The sequence below is a fragment of the Triturus cristatus genome, chromosome 7, assembly GCF_964204655.1.
Source record: "Triturus cristatus chromosome 7, aTriCri1.1, whole genome shotgun sequence".
In the NCBI taxonomy this organism is placed as follows: domain Eukaryota; kingdom Metazoa; phylum Chordata; class Amphibia; order Caudata; family Salamandridae; genus Triturus; species Triturus cristatus.
This window is the reverse complement of record NC_140590.1, coordinates 431,293,604-431,312,269: the sequence shown is the minus strand read 5'-3', so window position 1 is coordinate 431,312,269 and position 18,666 is coordinate 431,293,604. Positions and strand designations below refer to the sequence as shown.

Genomic DNA, 18,666 nt, shown 5'->3' with positions numbered 1-18,666 from the left:
TCCGCCAGCTGTCTCCAGAGTCCTGCCGCGTCCCATGAGCGGCGTGGCTTTGCCAGGTGTGTACCCGTTCCCTGGTTCGGGGCCGAAAATAGTGAAATGGGGAAAAAGGAGGGAGGGGACTTAACGAAAAGGACTTAGGGGTGTCTGATAATTGTTTTGTTCATCCCAATCTACTGAATAACCCACTAAAAGAGAACCATTGGAATCCATGAAAAGGAAAACTTAAAAGAAACAATAAAAACCCAAGGATAAAAGGGAAAGGTCCAGGCACTATTTGTGAGGACATTGCTATTGTGTTTTTTTTCTTCTTTTTCTCTTTCACCCAACTTTATTAACAAACACCCCTTACCAGAAAGGATAGTAAGAGGGCACTCTACTAATCCACACCCATTAAATATATAAAGGACAGACTCTTACCTTTATATTTATTTCCATCGAAGGTACTGGCAGAGAGGAACTCCCAGGAACCTGGAAAGAAGAAGACGTGATTGATTACGAGGAGTGTAAGAACTTTACGTTGTGTTCTTCAGAGAAGTGTCTATCAGTTGCCCTTTAAAATAAAGTACTAAAAGATAACCCAGTTTCTGAGTGTTTCGTTTGAACGTACTGACCTACATCTGGTCACAGGTGGTGGAGAATGCAGACACATCCCTTCCATTGAGAATGGATGCCCTAATACAACACCTGGTTCAGGGCCAACAGAAACTGGAATGGGCCCTAGAATGCCAGATGTCGCCCGCGAAGTTTGCTTGAGAATTGTTTCACGAAACACTAAAAACTCAGACAGAACAGTTGGCTAAAATAGCACAAGAACAACTACAAGGGACTTCTGGGTTAGCAAATCATAAGACGACCCCACCTAGTGCTCCTATAGTGACTTTGCAGAAGCTGCAACCCGGGGATGACCTGTATGCTTTTCTTACCAATTTTGAGCATACGGCGAGGGCATGTGCATGGTACCTTGACAAGTGGCCCTCTTATCGACAAACCGCAAACCCCCAAGTGGATGCCACCTACGAAGAGGTGAAAAAGGTGATATTAGATAGGACTGGTTTGGATGAAGAAGCCTACAGGATACGCTTTAGACAAGAAAGGGGTAGACCTGGCGACACCCTCAAAGTCCTATATTTCAAATTTAAAACAGCAGTTGAAAAATGGCTTAAACCCCACAACCATACTAAAGAAGAGATCGTGGAAAAAATTGGGGGCATATTATCAAAGGCCGGCGATAAATATCGCAAAGCACACTTAGCGCTTGCATATTTATCGCCGGCTATCTCTGGAATTTAGCGCTCGGTTAGCGCGTTATCAACAACGTGCATCGCAGAGGCGATAAAAATTCCAGAGATAGTTGGGATATCGCCGTTTTCCATGGTGAAAAACGGCGATATCCTCAATGATAGGGTCGGTGGTCTTAGCCACACAATCCACCCCCCATGTTAGGTATGCCTTAGTCAGGAATTTAACAGACATTAAATTCCTGCGTTAAGGCATACTTAACGCAAATTTATATATCGCTAACCCTCCTTGATAATATCGCGAAGCTGCCTTCGCGATATTATCCCATGTTGTTTTCACAGCCACGCCTCTTTTGCATCTCATTATCGATGCAAGGTGAGGCGTGTGAAAAAGGGGCGATACGTCAAGGAATCACGCGCTAGCGTGCCATTGATGATAATGCGATAATATTATCGTCGCTTTTCACCCGAAAACAGGCTCTAAAGCGGCGATAATATTATCGTTGCCCCTTGATGATATGCCCCTTAGTTTGGTGCAGTTTAGAGAAGCCCTCCCTCACCAAACCCACCAATGGCTGCATCAACATTCAGGACTCAGTAGCGAACAGGTCGTCGAAAGGGCCACCACTTTTACCCGGGTTCATTCTCAGTTTTCGTCCCAGGAAATGGACAGACACACCAAAAACCTTCCAAATCTGTTACTCTTCATAATGATCAAAAGCAAAACAAAATGACCAGTGAAAGCCAGAAGACCATCCAAACTAAACCAGAGTTTCAGATCCCCTCCAGTCCTCAGTGTTTTGAGTGTGGCGAATAGGGCCATATTGCTCATTTTTGTAAAAACAAGGAAGCGACAGATGAACCGATGGAGGCTAATTATTCCCGAGCTTCGTTTACTTTACTCAAGAGATAGGCCCATATTTTTTGTAAGTGTATGAATTAATCAGAGATGGACAACTGCCTTATTAGACTCAGGGTGTAAACAATCGGTTGTACGAGCGGAGCTTGTTTTACCCTCCCAAGTCATACCTGAAAGGCTTGTACACATCAGATGCATATATGGGAATGTTAAAGAGGTGTGGCGCCGCGGCCAGGGCGACTGCCTCTGGAATCTGGGGATCACGGTTCGATCCCTGGCGCCGGCGGCAGATTAGCCCAGCACCATGTGACTCTGGGCAATAGCTTGCTTAATCTTCCCAACAGCGCCTAGAGACCCTTACGGGTGATTGTTCGCGCTTTACAAATGTGGATTATCATGATCCCATTGCCAGATTGACCCTTTCTACGTCTAATAGGACAACTGAAGTACAAGTAGGGGTACTCCCCAACCTGCCTGAAGATATCATCTTAGGGGCCGATAATCCACATTTTATAGAGATGTTTTATAAGATGCTTACCCGAATACGTAAAACCCAGATACAAATCCAAGACCCCACTCGCAAATCTGCCCTACTAGCTCCCGAACCTTGGATGATAGACCGTAGTTCCCGCTTCACCCATATGAACGATGTCCTCCTACAACCCATCTGGGAGAAGGCCCGACAGAACAACACTCAATGTTTTCCCCATTTCCAAATACAAAAAACGGACTTTTATATAGGATACCAGGGCCCATTGATTCCCCCAGCTGTTGCTACCAAACGATTTCCAGGACCAGATTATGTTCTATGCTCACTCTCATTTATTGGCCGGACACATAGGGCCTGAGAAAATGGCTAAGGAAATTCTTTCAAATTTCTATTGGTCTGGCATCTTTGCCCACATAAAATAATATTGTTTAGAGTGTGAAGTGTGCCAGAGAGAGAATCCCTACTTGCCTCCTAAAGCACCTCTCCAACCTTTACCTCTAATAGGTACTCCATTTGAGAAAATAGAAATGGTCTTGATAGGCCCTTTACCTAAAACCACTAAAGGATGCCACTATGTTCTTGTCAATTATGCTACCCGCTACCTGTAAGCTATCTCCCTCCGTAATCCTGACACTAAGTCTATTGCAGGAAAATATAGAGTTTTTTTCCCGTGTTGGGTTTTCCCAAGAGATCATTATGACCAGGGCACCCGTTTCGTTTCCAGACTCATGACCCAAATTTGTAAACAGCTAAATATTAAACATCTGAAAACCTCAGTGTATCATCTTCAAACAGATGGTCTAGTTGAAAGGTACAATGGCTCACTCAAGCTCATTCTCAAGAAGATGCTATCCAGAGAAGGAAAACATTGGGATCAAATGCTTCCACTAGCCATCTTCGTGCTACGGAGCCAGGTGCAGTTTAGGGTGTTCTTCTTTTGAACTGCTCTATGGACGGAAATCACAAACACTAGAAATAACCCGAGAGGCATGGGAGAAAGATATAAAACCTGAAGGGAATAATCTGTTGGAGTATACCCAACAATTAATATCTCGTAGCGGAAAACTCCGGGAATTAGCAATGAAAAACCTAAAGAAAAGCCAAGATAAACAAAAATGACTTTACGATAAAGGAATGAATTTAAGAATATACCAACTAGGCGACTGGGTCCTGGTCCTACTTCCAAGTTCTCCCTATAAAATGAAATCTGAATGGAGAGGTCCCTTTAAAATCACAGGAAGAATTGGATCCCTTTCATATAGGCTACAAATGGAGAGGCATAGAGAGCAGACATTTCATATAAGCCTCTTAAAAAAGTGGGTAGGCCCTTTGCCTAAAGAAGTGCATATCGCGGATACAAAAGACAATGTCCCAACCACTCTAGAGCAACTACATATCAATGAAGAGCTGTCAGGAGAATAGAAGGATGAGTTGAGGAATATGCTACAACCCTTCGCTTCTGTTTTTTCTGATATCCCGGGAAAACACACATAGTCCAACACTCTATTTCCATGCCAGAAGGAAGTATAATAAAGCAAAAAGCCTCTCAAGTTCCAGCAGCCAGAAGATAAGCTGTCCTTACAGAATTGGAGCAAATGTTGCAGATGAACGTTATAGAGGCCTCCCAGAGCAGCTGGTCTTCTCCCATTGTCTTACTTCCAAAGCCCGACAGGAGCATAAGATTTTTTATAGACTTCTGTGCAGTAAACAAGATCTCTAAGCTAGATGCATACCCCCTCCCTAGGGTAGATAAATTAATAGAGAGAATAAGAGATGCCAAATATATAACCACAATAGATCTTACAAAAGGCTACTGGCAGGTCCCGTTAAAAGCAGAAGACAAAGAAAAAACGCTTTCTCTACACCATTTAGGGGCATATTATCAAGCACGGCGTTACAATTATCGCCGCTTTAGCAGCAGAAAACTGCCGCTAAAGCGGCGATAATGGGCTTGATAATATGCCGCAGAGAATTCCAATAGAAGCCCATGTTGACACCAGAACATGGGCTTCTATTGGAATTCTCAAGGGCATATTATCAAGCCCATTATCGCCGCTTTAGCGGCAGTTTTCTGCCGCTAAAGCAGCGATAATTTTATTGCCGTTTCTAGATAATATGCCCCTTGGTTTGTTCCAATTCACAGTGTCCCCTTTCGGACTCCACGGAGCCCCTGCTACTTTTCAAAGACTGATGAACGTTGTTCTTAAAAAACATCTTGACTAATCTTCTGCCTATTTAGACGACATCATTATACTTAGCCGCTCTTGGGATGATAATTTGAAGCATCTATACTCAATTCTGAGTGACTTGACCCAGGCCAATCTTCACATAAATGCTAACAAATCTAAAGTGGGTTTTAATAAAGTAAAGTATCTAGGACACCTGCTTGGTAATGGATCGATTGAGCCCCAAACGGAAAAGGGACGCGCCTAATCAGTAAGAATCTTTGCCGTTAGGGGAACGGCTGTCATCCACCACATTGACCTGTCGCAAGGGGAACGGCAACAGCAGGCTTGCCGTGAGGGGAACGGCCATCACGCCCATCACCTACCTGCCGTGAGGGGAACGGCACTACATCTCCCAGCATCCAGCCTGCAGTGACACTGAGTCACGCGCCCGGAGGCACGATAAGTGCTCAGCAGGCCTCCCGCAGCGTGGAACGTGCCTAATCAACAAGCATCTTTGCAGTGAGGTGAACGGCTGTCATCCACCACATTGACCTGCCGTGATGGGTATGGCAACAGCAGGCTCCGCAGCCGTGAGGGGAACGGCCATCACGCCCATCACCTACATGCCATGAGGGGAATGGCACTACATCTCCCAGCCTGCCGTGACGCTGTTTCACGCGCCCGGAGGCGCGATAAGTGCCCAGCAGGCCTCCTGCAGCGCGGGACATGGGCGGGCGTGCCCGGGTCCGCGCCTGTCAGCGGCAGGAAGAGGCGGGGCGGGACCATGTCTCTTGGTCCTTGGATTCCAGATACAGGATATTTGCCTGTCTACCCTACTGGTCTGTTCCTGTACAAGTAAGCACGTTCCTATTATATGAACAATCAAATTGGTATGACGGCTAACTTGAAATTACTGAGGGGGAAGGTGGCCACGCCAAAATCGATGTCCAATTCTACACTTGACTGCTTCCTACTGCAAGCTGCTAAGGCCATTGACAAAGAGATCGAAGTTGCCGAAAGGCAGCCATCAGTGGGAGGAGGTTCGGCAGACCCTACCAGTGACACACCGGCTGTGGTGGATGACCAGGTAGCTCAAATGAACAATCTTGCGGCCATGAGTAGATCTGTTGCTCCTTCACCTGCTCAAAAGCCCTGTTCAACACCTTTAACTTCACCAGTGCGTGATATGGTTGGGAAAAGGAGGAAAAAAGTAAAGCATATGGAGCCCGTTAGGTGTACACGGACCAGATCAAGGAAAAAACTCCAGGATACAAGCCCATCAGCCCAGGTGGAACCTTCACAAGGATTAGCAAACATGAAAGGTTCTAATTTGTCTTTACCAACCCAAATTGAGGCTATCCCCCAGCAATTGACTGTGGCGTTAACGTCCCTTCTAGAACAGACAATTACTAAGAATGTTCTTCCAATCTTAATTAAATTTGACAAACTAGAGTCTACTGTGGCAATAATGCACTCAACAGTTAGGGACTTAATCTCAGGGGCTGGGGCAAAACCCAAATCGTTGGATGGGGGCTCTGATCAAAGTGGGACCCTAAACCAAGATTAGGGGTTATCTGCCACACGCAATGACCAATTAACCTGCCTTGTGAATAATGGCACCACTAGAAATTTCTCTAGCGTAGTTGCACAGAAGCATCAAGGGCCGGCATGCACTAGACATCAGGTAAACGGGTATGCCCCTGAGCAAAATTAGGTCAGGCCCATCTTCTGTAGCCACTACTGGGAATAATGCATGTCCAAGCCAACAAACATCACCACTGTACCACAAAAATGGCCCATCTAATCGAGATGACAAGGTGACTTTACATCTTCCACCGGAGTGCTGTCCCTATGTAGCCATTCTCACCAATGTTTCCACCTTGCAGGAAAACCAAACTGAATCACAGTCCCAGTTAAAGAATAAAGCCTGCCATTGGCTTCTACAGAACACAAACTTTTTAAATTCAGACTTTAATGATTTCTTATTTGTGAGACGAGTTAGCCGGGTTGGCCCGTTATGCAAGTCCCTACCTGGTGATTGCATTGTCATAAACTGCAGATCCCCAAATATTGCTAGTTGGCTGCTGGGCTGGGGGACTTACCCAATAAACCAGAGGCTGGGCAAAGCGAGCACCATCTTACCACTTGGGTTCTTCTACAGGCATTTTGAAAACAGAGGGAGGAACACTCAGGCAACCAAACTGGCTAGTATAACGCCCCCTAGACATGTGGTGGCCCCCCCTCTGGAATTGAGAAATAGGTATCTTCCCAGGACTGACTATCCAGAGTATCCTTATTATTATTAGCATCACCTGAAGATACATCTGTTATGCAGCCCGATGCTACACCCAAGCCATACACTAGCAGTGATCCTGTTTTATGTGATCCAGCAATCGATAGTATGCTTCTTCTTTCCCAACATGAGCCTGAGGGAGACACTAACACCAAAGGACATTCACAGGAATCCCCACTTGATCTCCAGGATTTGAAAATGATATCCTGGAACGTAGCTGGTATAAAGTCTAAGATAATTGACCCCGACTGGTGTAAACTAGCGGACGTTTTCCACTTTTGCCTACTGCAGGAAACCTGGGCAGTAGGGCGTGTGCACAGGGTAGGTTAAACTACTTATAGTATTGAAGACAAACAGTCACCAGTTGGTGGGTGAAAAATTCACTAGCTTGCAAAATCAAGGTTTTACACCTCGGCTCAGAGGAAATACTTGGGCTGCAACTATCTTTTGGGAAGGGGAATGAGCAAGTTAGATTATTTAATATCTATAATCGGTTTAATAGCCCCGACAGACTCTCAGGGACAATAACAACGTTGACTAATTACCTTGATTCAGCTATGGGGAATCACCGATTGATAATTGCTGGAGATTTTAATACAACCTTTGAACCAGTTGACTTTATACAGGATCTTATCTTAGATGGGGATAACGCTAGGGGGATTCCAAAACTTCAGATACCACCCATCAAGAAATGCACCATGGTGGGGCATTAGGTCTTATCATTCACTATTGCATTTGGGGTCAGAGCCTGCAATGGCTGAACAGAATCTGATAAAGGAGCATGTCACACATTTAAGAGGGGGACATCTAAGAACCGGATCGCCTACATTCTTGTCGAACTTGATCTTTGGCCCAGGGTCAAGGATATGGCTATAATAACCCGGGAAGATAGTGATCATAACGCTCTGGCAGTGACGCTGACCAGTTTAGCTTCACTGTATAGGCACCATGGATATGAGACTACCTCGGTCATTACTAATAATAACAATAGAAGAGTCAAATGGCCCCTGATCTTAGCCAATCCAACTGCACTCCCTAAAATATATTCTGAGGTGGAGTAGACTCTCATAGATCTGAGTATCTCTACCACTGGGACAGAGGATGTTATGACCATATTTTTGAATTTGACCACAAACATAAGACCTCTCTTTTATAAACAATGCAATCGACCGAAGAGGAAAACAGCCCCCTGGTTCACTGATGCCTGTAAAAAAGACAGGGATGACCTACTTGATGTGGTGAAACTGAAATCTCCCATAGACGTAAAAAACAGCAGGAAGTTATATAAACTGGTACAAAATAAGGCAAAAAGGGACTGGGAGTCTGAAAACTGGAGTATGCTTTTAGAAGCCGCGAAACAAAAGAATAGCCAACTTTTTGGGCATCATTTGTCAAAGGAGTCACCTAATCTGGAAATGGAAACAGATTTCCATATACAGCCCCACATGTGGGAGTAATATTTCGGGCAACTATTTGCAGGCCAGGGGCTCCCATCTGATTGATACACATATATGAATTTTCTTGATCTAGTAACATCTGATGAAGATAACATCACATTAGACAAAACTATTTTGGCCATAAAGTCGTTGCAGAGTGGGAAAGCACCGGGCCTCGACAAGCTCCCGGGAGACTTGTTCAAAGCCGAACCCATCATATGGGGTCCTCTGGTCCAAAAAGTTTATAACACCATCTTTTCTGGGGGGGGCAAGCCCGGAAACTTGGTGGGGTGCCGAAATTAATCCCATCCACAAAAAGAGTGATAAAGGGTTGCCTGGGAACTATAGACCCATTAGCCTAATAGATGTCTCCCAAAAAATCTTTTGTAAAATAATTTTGACCAGAATCCAAAATTGGATAGAGGAAAATAATGTCTTGTCCATCTTACAGGCAGGATACAGGGCCTCCACAAGTACTACTGACCAAGGGGCATATTAGCAACAGACGGCGATAAATATCGCAAAGCGCGCTTAGCGCTTTCATATTTATCGCCGTCTATTGCTGTTATTTATCGCCTAGTTAGGGCGTCATTTACAACGTGCATAACCTAGGTGATAAATATTCCAGCGTTAGCGCCAAAATGGGCCAACATCGCTGGAAAACCAGCGATGTTGCACACAAAACGGAGATAGCCTTGGTGATATGACCCTGTGGTCGTATCACCATAATCAACCTCCCATGTTAGCTATGCCTTAGTCAGGAATTTAACAGATGTTAAATTCCTGCGTTAAGGCATAGTTAACGGGATTTAAAATATCGCTACCCCTCGTTGATGATATCACGAAGCTGGTGTAGCGATATTTTCCCATGGTGTTTTGTCAGGCACGCCTCCTTTGCATCTCATTAGAGATGCAAAGCGAGGCGTGAACAAAACGGGAGCTGAAACAAGGAAACACGTGCTAGCGTGTCCTTGCAAATAATGCAATATAATATTCGCTGCTTTTCGGCCAAAAACGGCCACAAAAGTGTCAATAATTAGGTCACCAGCCCTTGATGATATGCCCCCAAGTTTTTATATTCCTCTTGTTAATATGGAAAGAAGTTAGCATCAGAGGAGGCCATTTGTATGTAGTATTTGTGGACTTAAAGATGGCCATTGACTCTATTGATCGGTCACAACTTTAGCTAGCATTGAGTGAATTAGGATTACCACCTTATTTACTTAGAATCCTGATTCGGTTACATCATGACACCTATGCCAAGGTCAGGTGGAATACCGATGGCAGTCTGACCAACGACATAGCAGTCCAGAAAGGCGTTCGCCAAGGTTGCGTTCTTGCCCCTACATTATTTACCCTCAACATTAATGGTCTCATAGGAGAACTCCATAATTGTGGTGGTGATCCTCCGAAACTGGCAGTCAGTGCCTTGTCTGCTTTTTGCAGACGACACACTGCTTCTTGCCAAAATCTCCTGAACAAATGTGCTAAAGTCTGCAAAGAAAAGGTCTTAGAAATAAACTGCTCCAAAACTAAATACATGATTTTTAATCCTAACCAATCTAACAAGGGAAAACTCGTGCTGGGCACGCAAATTTTGGAGCACGTTAAGTTCTTTGATTATTTGGGCGTCCGCATCAACAATAGGCTGGCATGGACTCCGCAGCTAGAAAAGAGTACATTGACCCTTCAGCATGTTGATTGCTCCATAGTACGCAGGGTTAGAGCGTCCCCCTACCAGCCAATTTCCCCTATTTTAGATCTACATAGGGCAAAAGGTCTAGGACCGGCCCTATATGGGGCTGAGCTATGTGGGTTGGAAAATCTTACGGACCTAACCCTTGCCAAAAACAAATTCATCAGAGCCATTATGAACCTGAACAGTGAATACACCCCTCCTGCCGTTAAGACTTGATCTTGGTTTAAAACCTATAGACCACTTCGCTATTCTCAGGACACTCTTTTTCTAGGTAAGGGTATGGACAAGCAACACACAGGTCCTGTTAAAGGAGGCCATGGGCGAGCTGATCGCCGTGCACAAGCTAACAGGCCGCATTGAGTGGCTTAGCAAGATCAAGGCCTGATTTTTAGGTCTCGTCTGACCCAGCGCATGCGCTGGTCTGGCGTGACTTATTGAGAGGGCTCCAAAAAGTGCTACCAGGCCAGCCTAGAGCTACAGTGCATGTGCGCGGGCCCGCGCGCCACGTTTTACCGCGATTACTTTCACTTTCAGTCGCATGGCCGCTTTGATGTTTGATCGTGATCGGGATCGCGATCACTTTCACTTTCGCGGCCCCACGGCCGCTTTGCATAGCCAATAGGTCTCGCTTTTGGGACCTTATAAGTATTTAGTTACGCAACTGTTGCATGGCTAAACACTTATAAGGTCCCAAAGGCGAGACCTATTGGCTGTGCCAATGCTTGTTAAAAATTGGGTTGGGGCAGCTCAGGGAGATACCTGGGTCCATCACTAAATCTATGGTCCCCCTTGTTACAAAAAGGTTTTGGGGGCATGGCCAGTCGACATGGCTGATCGGACGTGATCTTGATCGGCTCCATCCCAGGCCCGAGTCTTCATCAGCCTACGGCGACTTTAAAATAGCCCCAACCACCCCTGAATGGGGGTAACGCTGCCGAATGCCCGAGGGCTCGTCCAGAGCCTCCTGAACCCCTTCGATGAGATGATTTAATACAACTGAGGCTCCATGAGATTCAGTCAGAAAACTGAGGGAAAATGGCGCCCACCACAGCGGAGTATCCCGCGACAGTCACCTTGCCAGCATAGCCCAGATACACGCCAGCAATAGCGCCCACCGCCTGGCACCCGTTATTTCCCCACAGGCAGCTAGCAAATCGAGGGGATAACCCTGCCAGCAATTGGAATCCCAACGACATTAGGCGATGCCCACAAACACAGGGCAGCATTGTTCGGAAATGGCAAAGACCCCCGCCTGACACAAGGCAGCGATCGCAAGGAAGGGAAAAAAAGCCGGCATACTGTCCCCCTGCCAGTGCACATCTGAAAACAGCACGTGGATGTCCCTGAACAACCCCATCTGGGTGGCCCCGAGCGGAGTGGTCAGTACCTCACTATACGACATTCAGACTTGCCGGCTGCCACGAGGTGACCACCAACGGGCGCACTCGCTGGGGGGGCTCAGAACAGCTGAGTCCCCACGCCCGTTGATAGACTAGTGCCATAGTAGTGAAGGGGGCCACTGGGACACACTGCAAAGACTACGTGCATCACTAGGCAGTCTATTGCCTGTTGTCCGCGATCGCACAGACGCGGAAGTAGCTGCCCGGGAACGCTGGCCGTTGGACTCATTGAGCCACGAGCAACACTTACCCGGAGCAGTAAAAGAAACTTTGAATGCCAGCAACCCCTTAGTTAAAAGGAATAAACCGAACGGCACGGAGTTGCTTTGTGATCTAAAGACAAATAAGTGCGCAAGATAGGACTCTATGTGTCCACTTCTATGAATAATCTGAGAGCTTGGGGAACTGTGAAACACTGAGAAAATCTCTCTCAAGAGTTCAGCCCAATAAACAAGTTACCCTAGTGCGTTTGCACAGGCAACTATTTCTGGACAAGGAGATACAAATAGTTATTGTCCCGAAGAAGGAGGCTACAAACAGCGAAAGCCTACGAAACGCGTCGACGCAATGTATATGTGTTAAATTCGGAAGGGGCATACAAACTCTTTGAAATAGGGAAGTGAATCCTTATTCGATGTTGCCCATGAAGGGTCTGAATTAACTGTGATATGACAAAGTATATTGTCTTTTATTCTCCTTTTCTCCTAGAGTACTAAATGCTAACAATGTTTTTAATTTTCGTCGTCTTTTATAAAAATGAAATGTATATTTTATACTGATTATATGTTGATGAATATATTTTATACTGATTATATGTTGATGAAAATATTTTTTGATGCAAATAAATAGTTTGCTCTGATACAATTGGCGCTCTTTGTGTGTAAGTGTTCCATCAGAGGGAGTGAGTTGTATAAACCCGATGTTGGGATTCTGATTGAATAGAGTGATTGAATGAGTTGATGAGTATCTTATCCAAAGGAAAAAAATCTTTTTACTTTACAGTCTATTGCCTGACCCTAAGATGGCCGCTGCACGGGACATCCCTCAGGGAAAGTGAGAGCTGAACCACAGTACAGAGCCTACAAGAGACAGATGCTAGATGGGAGATCCAGGAGCATGTCACACATTTGGCATTAATCTTCATGCTCTATGCGTATTAGGAAGAAGGGAGCGACGCCCTACATTGGGGAACCCCTCTGGAATTTGAGATTAGGATCGCGAGGACCCCAAACCGTTGCAACCACACGCCCCTTCAGAGAGAGCACCTTCATCCCACTGAACACGGGACGCGGCCAGAGGCTGACTGGATGGGGCTCCCCATATGCCACCCAAAAGAGCCACAAACAACAAGGTCTCGCAGTTCTTCATGGCTACAGGCACTAGGACGTCTGGAGTGGGGGCGACGCCACGATGACCGACAAAATGGCGCTTACAAGAGACGACCTCATGGCTTCCCTCCGAGAATTCCGGCAAGACCTCCGAGCAGACATTAAAGCCGATATGGAAGCCTCATTCGAAGTATTCCGCACAGAGATGAGAGAGAAAATGGTAGCCATGCAAACGGATGTGGACTCGGTGGACACATGGACTCTTGACATCGAAGCAAAATACCAAGAGGTGACTGACCGCCTCAAGCCCTTGGAGGAAGGTGCAGCTGACCTGCGCAACCAACGTCGGGCAACCACACTTAAGTGCGAAGATCAGGAGATTCTCTCCAGACCTGATAACATCCGCGTCCAAGGCCTGGAAGAGGGCTGCGTGGGCCCGGACCTAGAGGTGTTCATGGTCGGACTCTTCTCCTCTGTCCTGGGGGAAGATGGACCGGAGGTCAGCCTGGAGAGAGTACACAGAGTGGGGCCACGACACCCGGGAGAGGCCAGAAAACCACGTGACATCCTGGCGAATTTCAGCTCTTTTAAGGCGAAGGAGAAGGTTCTGCAAAAGGCGAGGCTATCGGACACGAACTCTTTTCAAAATGTCACCTGCACGCTCTACCAAGATGTGGCCCAGGCCACGCTCATGAGGCGCCAGCAATTCCGCCCGATCGCTGACTTCTTGAGAGAAAAGAACATCAGATACCGCTGGACTTACCCCTTTGGGATTACGTTTCACTGGAACAACAAAAATTGCCACTGCGAGGAGCTGTCAGAGGCGGCGGACCTACTAGGCCTAGAGATAACTGCATCTCCTCCGGAAGACCCCGGGGGCAAGCGAAGATCTGACCGTCCAGGAGGGGACCAGTGGCGTCGTATGGGCAGGCGAAGCACAAAAACTCCAGAATGACACCCGGGACCAACAAGAACCCAATGAGGAAATTCCCCACCGTAACAAACAGGCTGAATGGATGGAGAGATGGATGGAGTGGAGGACTTGCACTGTACAGCTGCGGGGGTTTCTGTGGACTGAATCTCCCCCTTGTTGCTCCCCCTCTAGGGTACTTGGCTTAGGACGTTATACCTTGGCGTCCCAGCAGTGAGCAGAGGAGGAGGCCTGGCCGGGACGATTGAGGGTCACTGGAGGTGTGGTAAGGAGGGGAAGAGGAGAAGGGGGATCAGGATGAATGCCTAGCACCCGGACAGATAAAGACTCGCCGGCACATATGTCATGCTATCATAGCGAATGGGATACTGAACAATAACTCAATGCACATAGGCTCCATAATGTTTTTACATAGTTGCCTTACAACATTTATTGTCAGAGGGGCCTGGGAACCGGAAATGGCTATGCTCTTCGAGTGTGCTCTAACACAGAGGTTTCCCTCTGTGATGGAAACCCTCTACACTCATTTTTCTGGTTTATGTAGTTTGGTTAAGTTAGTTTGGTGTCATGGTGCCTTTTTTATTTTTCTTCTTCTCAGGGAGGGGTGGGAAAAAGACAGATGGGGGCAGGAACCATACAGGGGCAAGGGAAGGAATGCAGTACCGCTATTAGATCCCTATGGCAGTTAGGTCCATAACTTGGAACGTCCGGGGACTTAATTCGCCTCACAAGCGTCAACGCATGTGGAAATATTTAACAGATCATAATGTTCAAGTAGCAGCTCTGCAGGAGACATACCTCAAAAAATCTGAAGGGCACCGCTTCAAACACAAGGCATACCCACAATACCAATCATCCCACGCTAACAAACACAACGGGGTGGCACTGCTCTTCCATACGGCGGTCCCATTCCAGATGCAAGACACTAAAGCAGACAAATAGGGGCGATACATAATGGTCAAGGGAGAACTGAGGGGCAGGCTCTGCAAATTTGCAGTTCTATATGCACCCAACCAGGGGCAACAAGATTTTATACTTTCCTTTCTCACGGCCCTGGAGAATTTTGCGGGGTTGGGGGGCATCCTCATCTTTGGGGATTTTAACCTTGTATGGGACCCAGACCTGGACACTTCCAACATCCATAGGACGGCAGTGGGGACCTTTGGTAAGGCATTTAAAGCACAGCTCCAACAACTGGGGTTGGTAGATGTCTGGAGAGACGACAACCCCACTGTGCGCGGCTATACTTTTTTCTCCCACTCCCACAGGACGTATTCCCGTATAGATTATGTATTCCTCAGCCAATCGCTGCTATCCTCGGTATTGCAAACACACCTACATCTAATCTGTCTGTCAGATCACGCCCCACTAGAACTGACCCTTACCTGGCCAAATCCGTGCCCCAAGCAGGCACACTGGTACATCCCCAACTTCCTGTGTAGAGACCAGTTACTTCGAGATGAGCTTAGATACACTATTAAACAGTTTGTTGAACAAAATAAGCCTGAGCACACCTCTCATGCCACTACCTGGGACGCCTTCAAGGCCATCATCCGAGGGAAGTGCATTGAACTGGCTACCACCCTCAAGACCCAACAGAGGGAGGAACGCCTTCTTTTAGAAACAGAACTGCAGTCCGCAGAAACATCACATAAGACCTCCCCATTGGCCCCAACACTGAGAAAAGTAACAGCCCTTAAGGGGAAACTACAGGCCATATATATCAATAGGGCGGAAAATACTATTTTACGGCTACAAGCTGGAAGCTACACAGGGGGAAATGAAGTGGGTTCCCTACTTGCACGCCAATTAAGGGTCAAACAGGAACAGGAGTACATCAGATGTATAGTGGATGACGCTGGCGTCTCTCATGGCACTGAAGAAGGGAAGGCGCACGCCTTTGAAACTTTCTATTGCAAGCTCTACACCTCGGACAACCCCACGACCAACTAACTTATCTAGACTCCACATACCTCCCCCAAGTTCCCAAGACTGTAAATGACGACCTGACTCAATCTATCACTCAAGATGAGGTGCAAAAAGCAATTGATGCAATTAAGCTACGGAAAGCGCCGGGACCCGACGGATTCACGGCTCATTTTTACCGTACCTTCGCACCTGAGATAACACCCTTTTTAACCACCTTATTTAATGTTATTGCCTCTACCCAACAGGTCACTCCTTCTATGAGGGAGGCGATAGTAGCAGTAATCCCCAAGCCGGGCAAAGAACCCACAGCATGTTCTTCGTACCGCCCAATCGCCCTCCTGAATCTTGATGCCAAACTCTATACAAAAATCTTAGCCACCCGCCTCGAGTCATTGCTCCCCAACCTCATTGACCCAGACCAATCCGGCTTCATTAAAGGTCGACAGACCCACGACAATTTGAGACGCATCACCCATATAATAGAAAAGGCCCGGAGGAAACATATTCCAGCAGCTCTTCTCTCGAAGGCATTTGACCAGGTCGAGTGGTCCTACTTGTTCCGAGTCCTCCGAAGATTTGACTTTCACGAGACCTTCATCGGGATGATATGCGCCAACTATCAGGCCCCGACCTCGCGAGTACTGGTCAATGGGGTCGCTTCCCCTTCTTTCCCTCTGGCTCGCGGGACGAGGCAGGGGTGCCTGCTGTCCCCCCTCCTTTTTGCTCTGAGCATTGAGCCACTAGCACACAAAATCAGACAAAATCCTGACATCACGGGAGTGCGATTCGGATCAGACGATCATAACATTTCATTCTTTGCAGATGATGTGCTCCTCCCGATTACAAACCCGACGTCTACCCTCCCAGCCATTCATGGGGAATTGGTGCAGTTTGAGCGGTCATCCGGTTTTAAAAGCAATCTGACCAAGTCTTTCTTACTTAATTTGACCCTTCCCACCGAAGCCTGGCGACAGCTGACGAGCACCTCACCGTTCTCTTGTACGACTAAGGAGATCGCCTACTTGGGCGTCAAACTCACTCCGCGCATATCAGACCTTTACAAAGCCAGTTACCCTCCGCTAGTACAACAGTTAAAGAGAGACATGATCAGATGGAGCGCAGCATATATCTCCTGGTTGGGCAGAATTAACGCTATTAAGATGACCGTACTCCCCCACCTGCTCTATCTTTTCCAGGGACTTCCCATCCCAGTGGACAGTGGCCTCTTCAGAGACCTTAAACAACTGGTAACTAAGTTCATCTGGCAAGGTAGGAGGGCCTGCCTGCCCTATCGCCTGCTAAAACGCCCCCGTCGGGAAGGAGGCCTGGCTTTGCCCGACTTTCAGGGGTACTACAGGGCAGCCCAGCTGCGGGTGATCACTGAATGGTCGCTTCGTGAATCGGAGAAGTATTGGCTCCACATAAATCGCCAAATCACTGGCCGCACCATTTGGGATCTGCTTTGGAAATCCAAATCTGACAGACCGGCCAATCCGTACATCAGCACGCCCACCTCCACTACTCTAAGGGTCTGGGACACTCTTACCAAACAACTGCAACTGACCACCTTCCCATCACCTTACACTCCCATACACTATAATGCGGCCTTCACCCCGGCACTTCATAAAGGTCCCTTCGACGAATGGAAAGAGGGAGGGTGCCACACGATTTCCCATCTATTCCACCAGGGTGAGCTCCTCACATTCCAAGAATGCAAGCAGCAGTTTGCATTGGACACTAAGGAACATTTCCACTACATGGAGCTCAAGCACTGGGTAACGCAGGCCTCGATGCAGCAGGCTGCCACCAGGGACTTGCTCAATCAGGGTCTACTTCCAGGGGGTGTATCTCCTTCCTCTACACACTTATACAAGCCCTAAGTCCTTGCACCACCCCAAGCGGGTAGAACAACATTTTGTATAAACCCAATTCTGCATGTCTTTATTAATCTGAATAATTAACTAATAGTAATTTATTAATTGGTTTGCAGTGAAATACTTATCAATCATACTACCAAAAGAATTACATCTGGGAATTGCACTATGCATGGCTATACTAATTGTAAACTAACTTGAGTACACATACTAATAGTAGAAAATTAGAATATTGCATGTTATATGTTGCTTTGGTGATGTATTTGTGATTTGTGCTTTATTAAGTGAGTATAAACCGCTCTGAATGTTGCTTCTGCTAGATAAATACACACACATATGGGTATTAGCGAAGGGATAACATTTTATTAGCCATTTCTATGTTTTAATTACGTTTTTGTGTTTCTTTTGCTTAAATTAACCATTTCGGCCTAGATAAGATGGCTGAATGAGACGTTGAACGTGACTACCCTGACAACACGAGGTTCTGGGTGAAGTGCGCAGGCGTCACCGCCAGCAGCAGTGGCCTGGACCTGACCCCGGGAGTACATGTACTCTTCAAGGTCGCTCTGGGAACGTCGCCAGTATCAAAGACAATGACCGATTTAAAAACCGGAACCAGCAAGTGCGATGAGTTCATCACACGGACACCCTGAGAACTTCACCTCGCGACCCCAAGTCGACCAATCAGGACTTTCTAAACCCCGATCTTGATTCTTTTTGACATTATATTCATTATAAAAGTAGGTAGGGAAATGAACTAGGGGCTGCTGAAAAACTCGCTCTTCTTTGACAAACTTGATTTCCTGACGTTATGCTGACGGAGAGGACGGTGACACTGCTGGACAGCTGTTATCCTGAATCTTTGAAAGACTGAATCGTGGCCTAACTTTTCGGAATAAAGATTTTGACCTGACCTAACTGACTTAGAGGACGACTTTTAGCCAGAATAGGTAAATATGATGCTCTGAAATAATGATGATGATTTCTAACGATTCTTGCAATATTTCTTAGATAAAGAATA

General features: G+C 46.7%; 1 long non-coding RNA gene across 1 annotated transcript in view; it reads right to left on the bottom strand.

Annotated features, from left to right (window-relative positions):
- LOC146809875 (uncharacterized) overlaps positions 1-18,666 on the bottom strand; it is a 187,108-nt gene that overhangs the window by 24,318 nt on the left and 144,124 nt on the right. Inside the window, exon 2 of the long non-coding RNA XR_014966500.1 lies at positions 418-468. This is a non-coding gene — a long non-coding RNA (uncharacterized LOC146809875). The remainder of the gene's footprint in view (positions 1-417; positions 469-18,666) is intronic.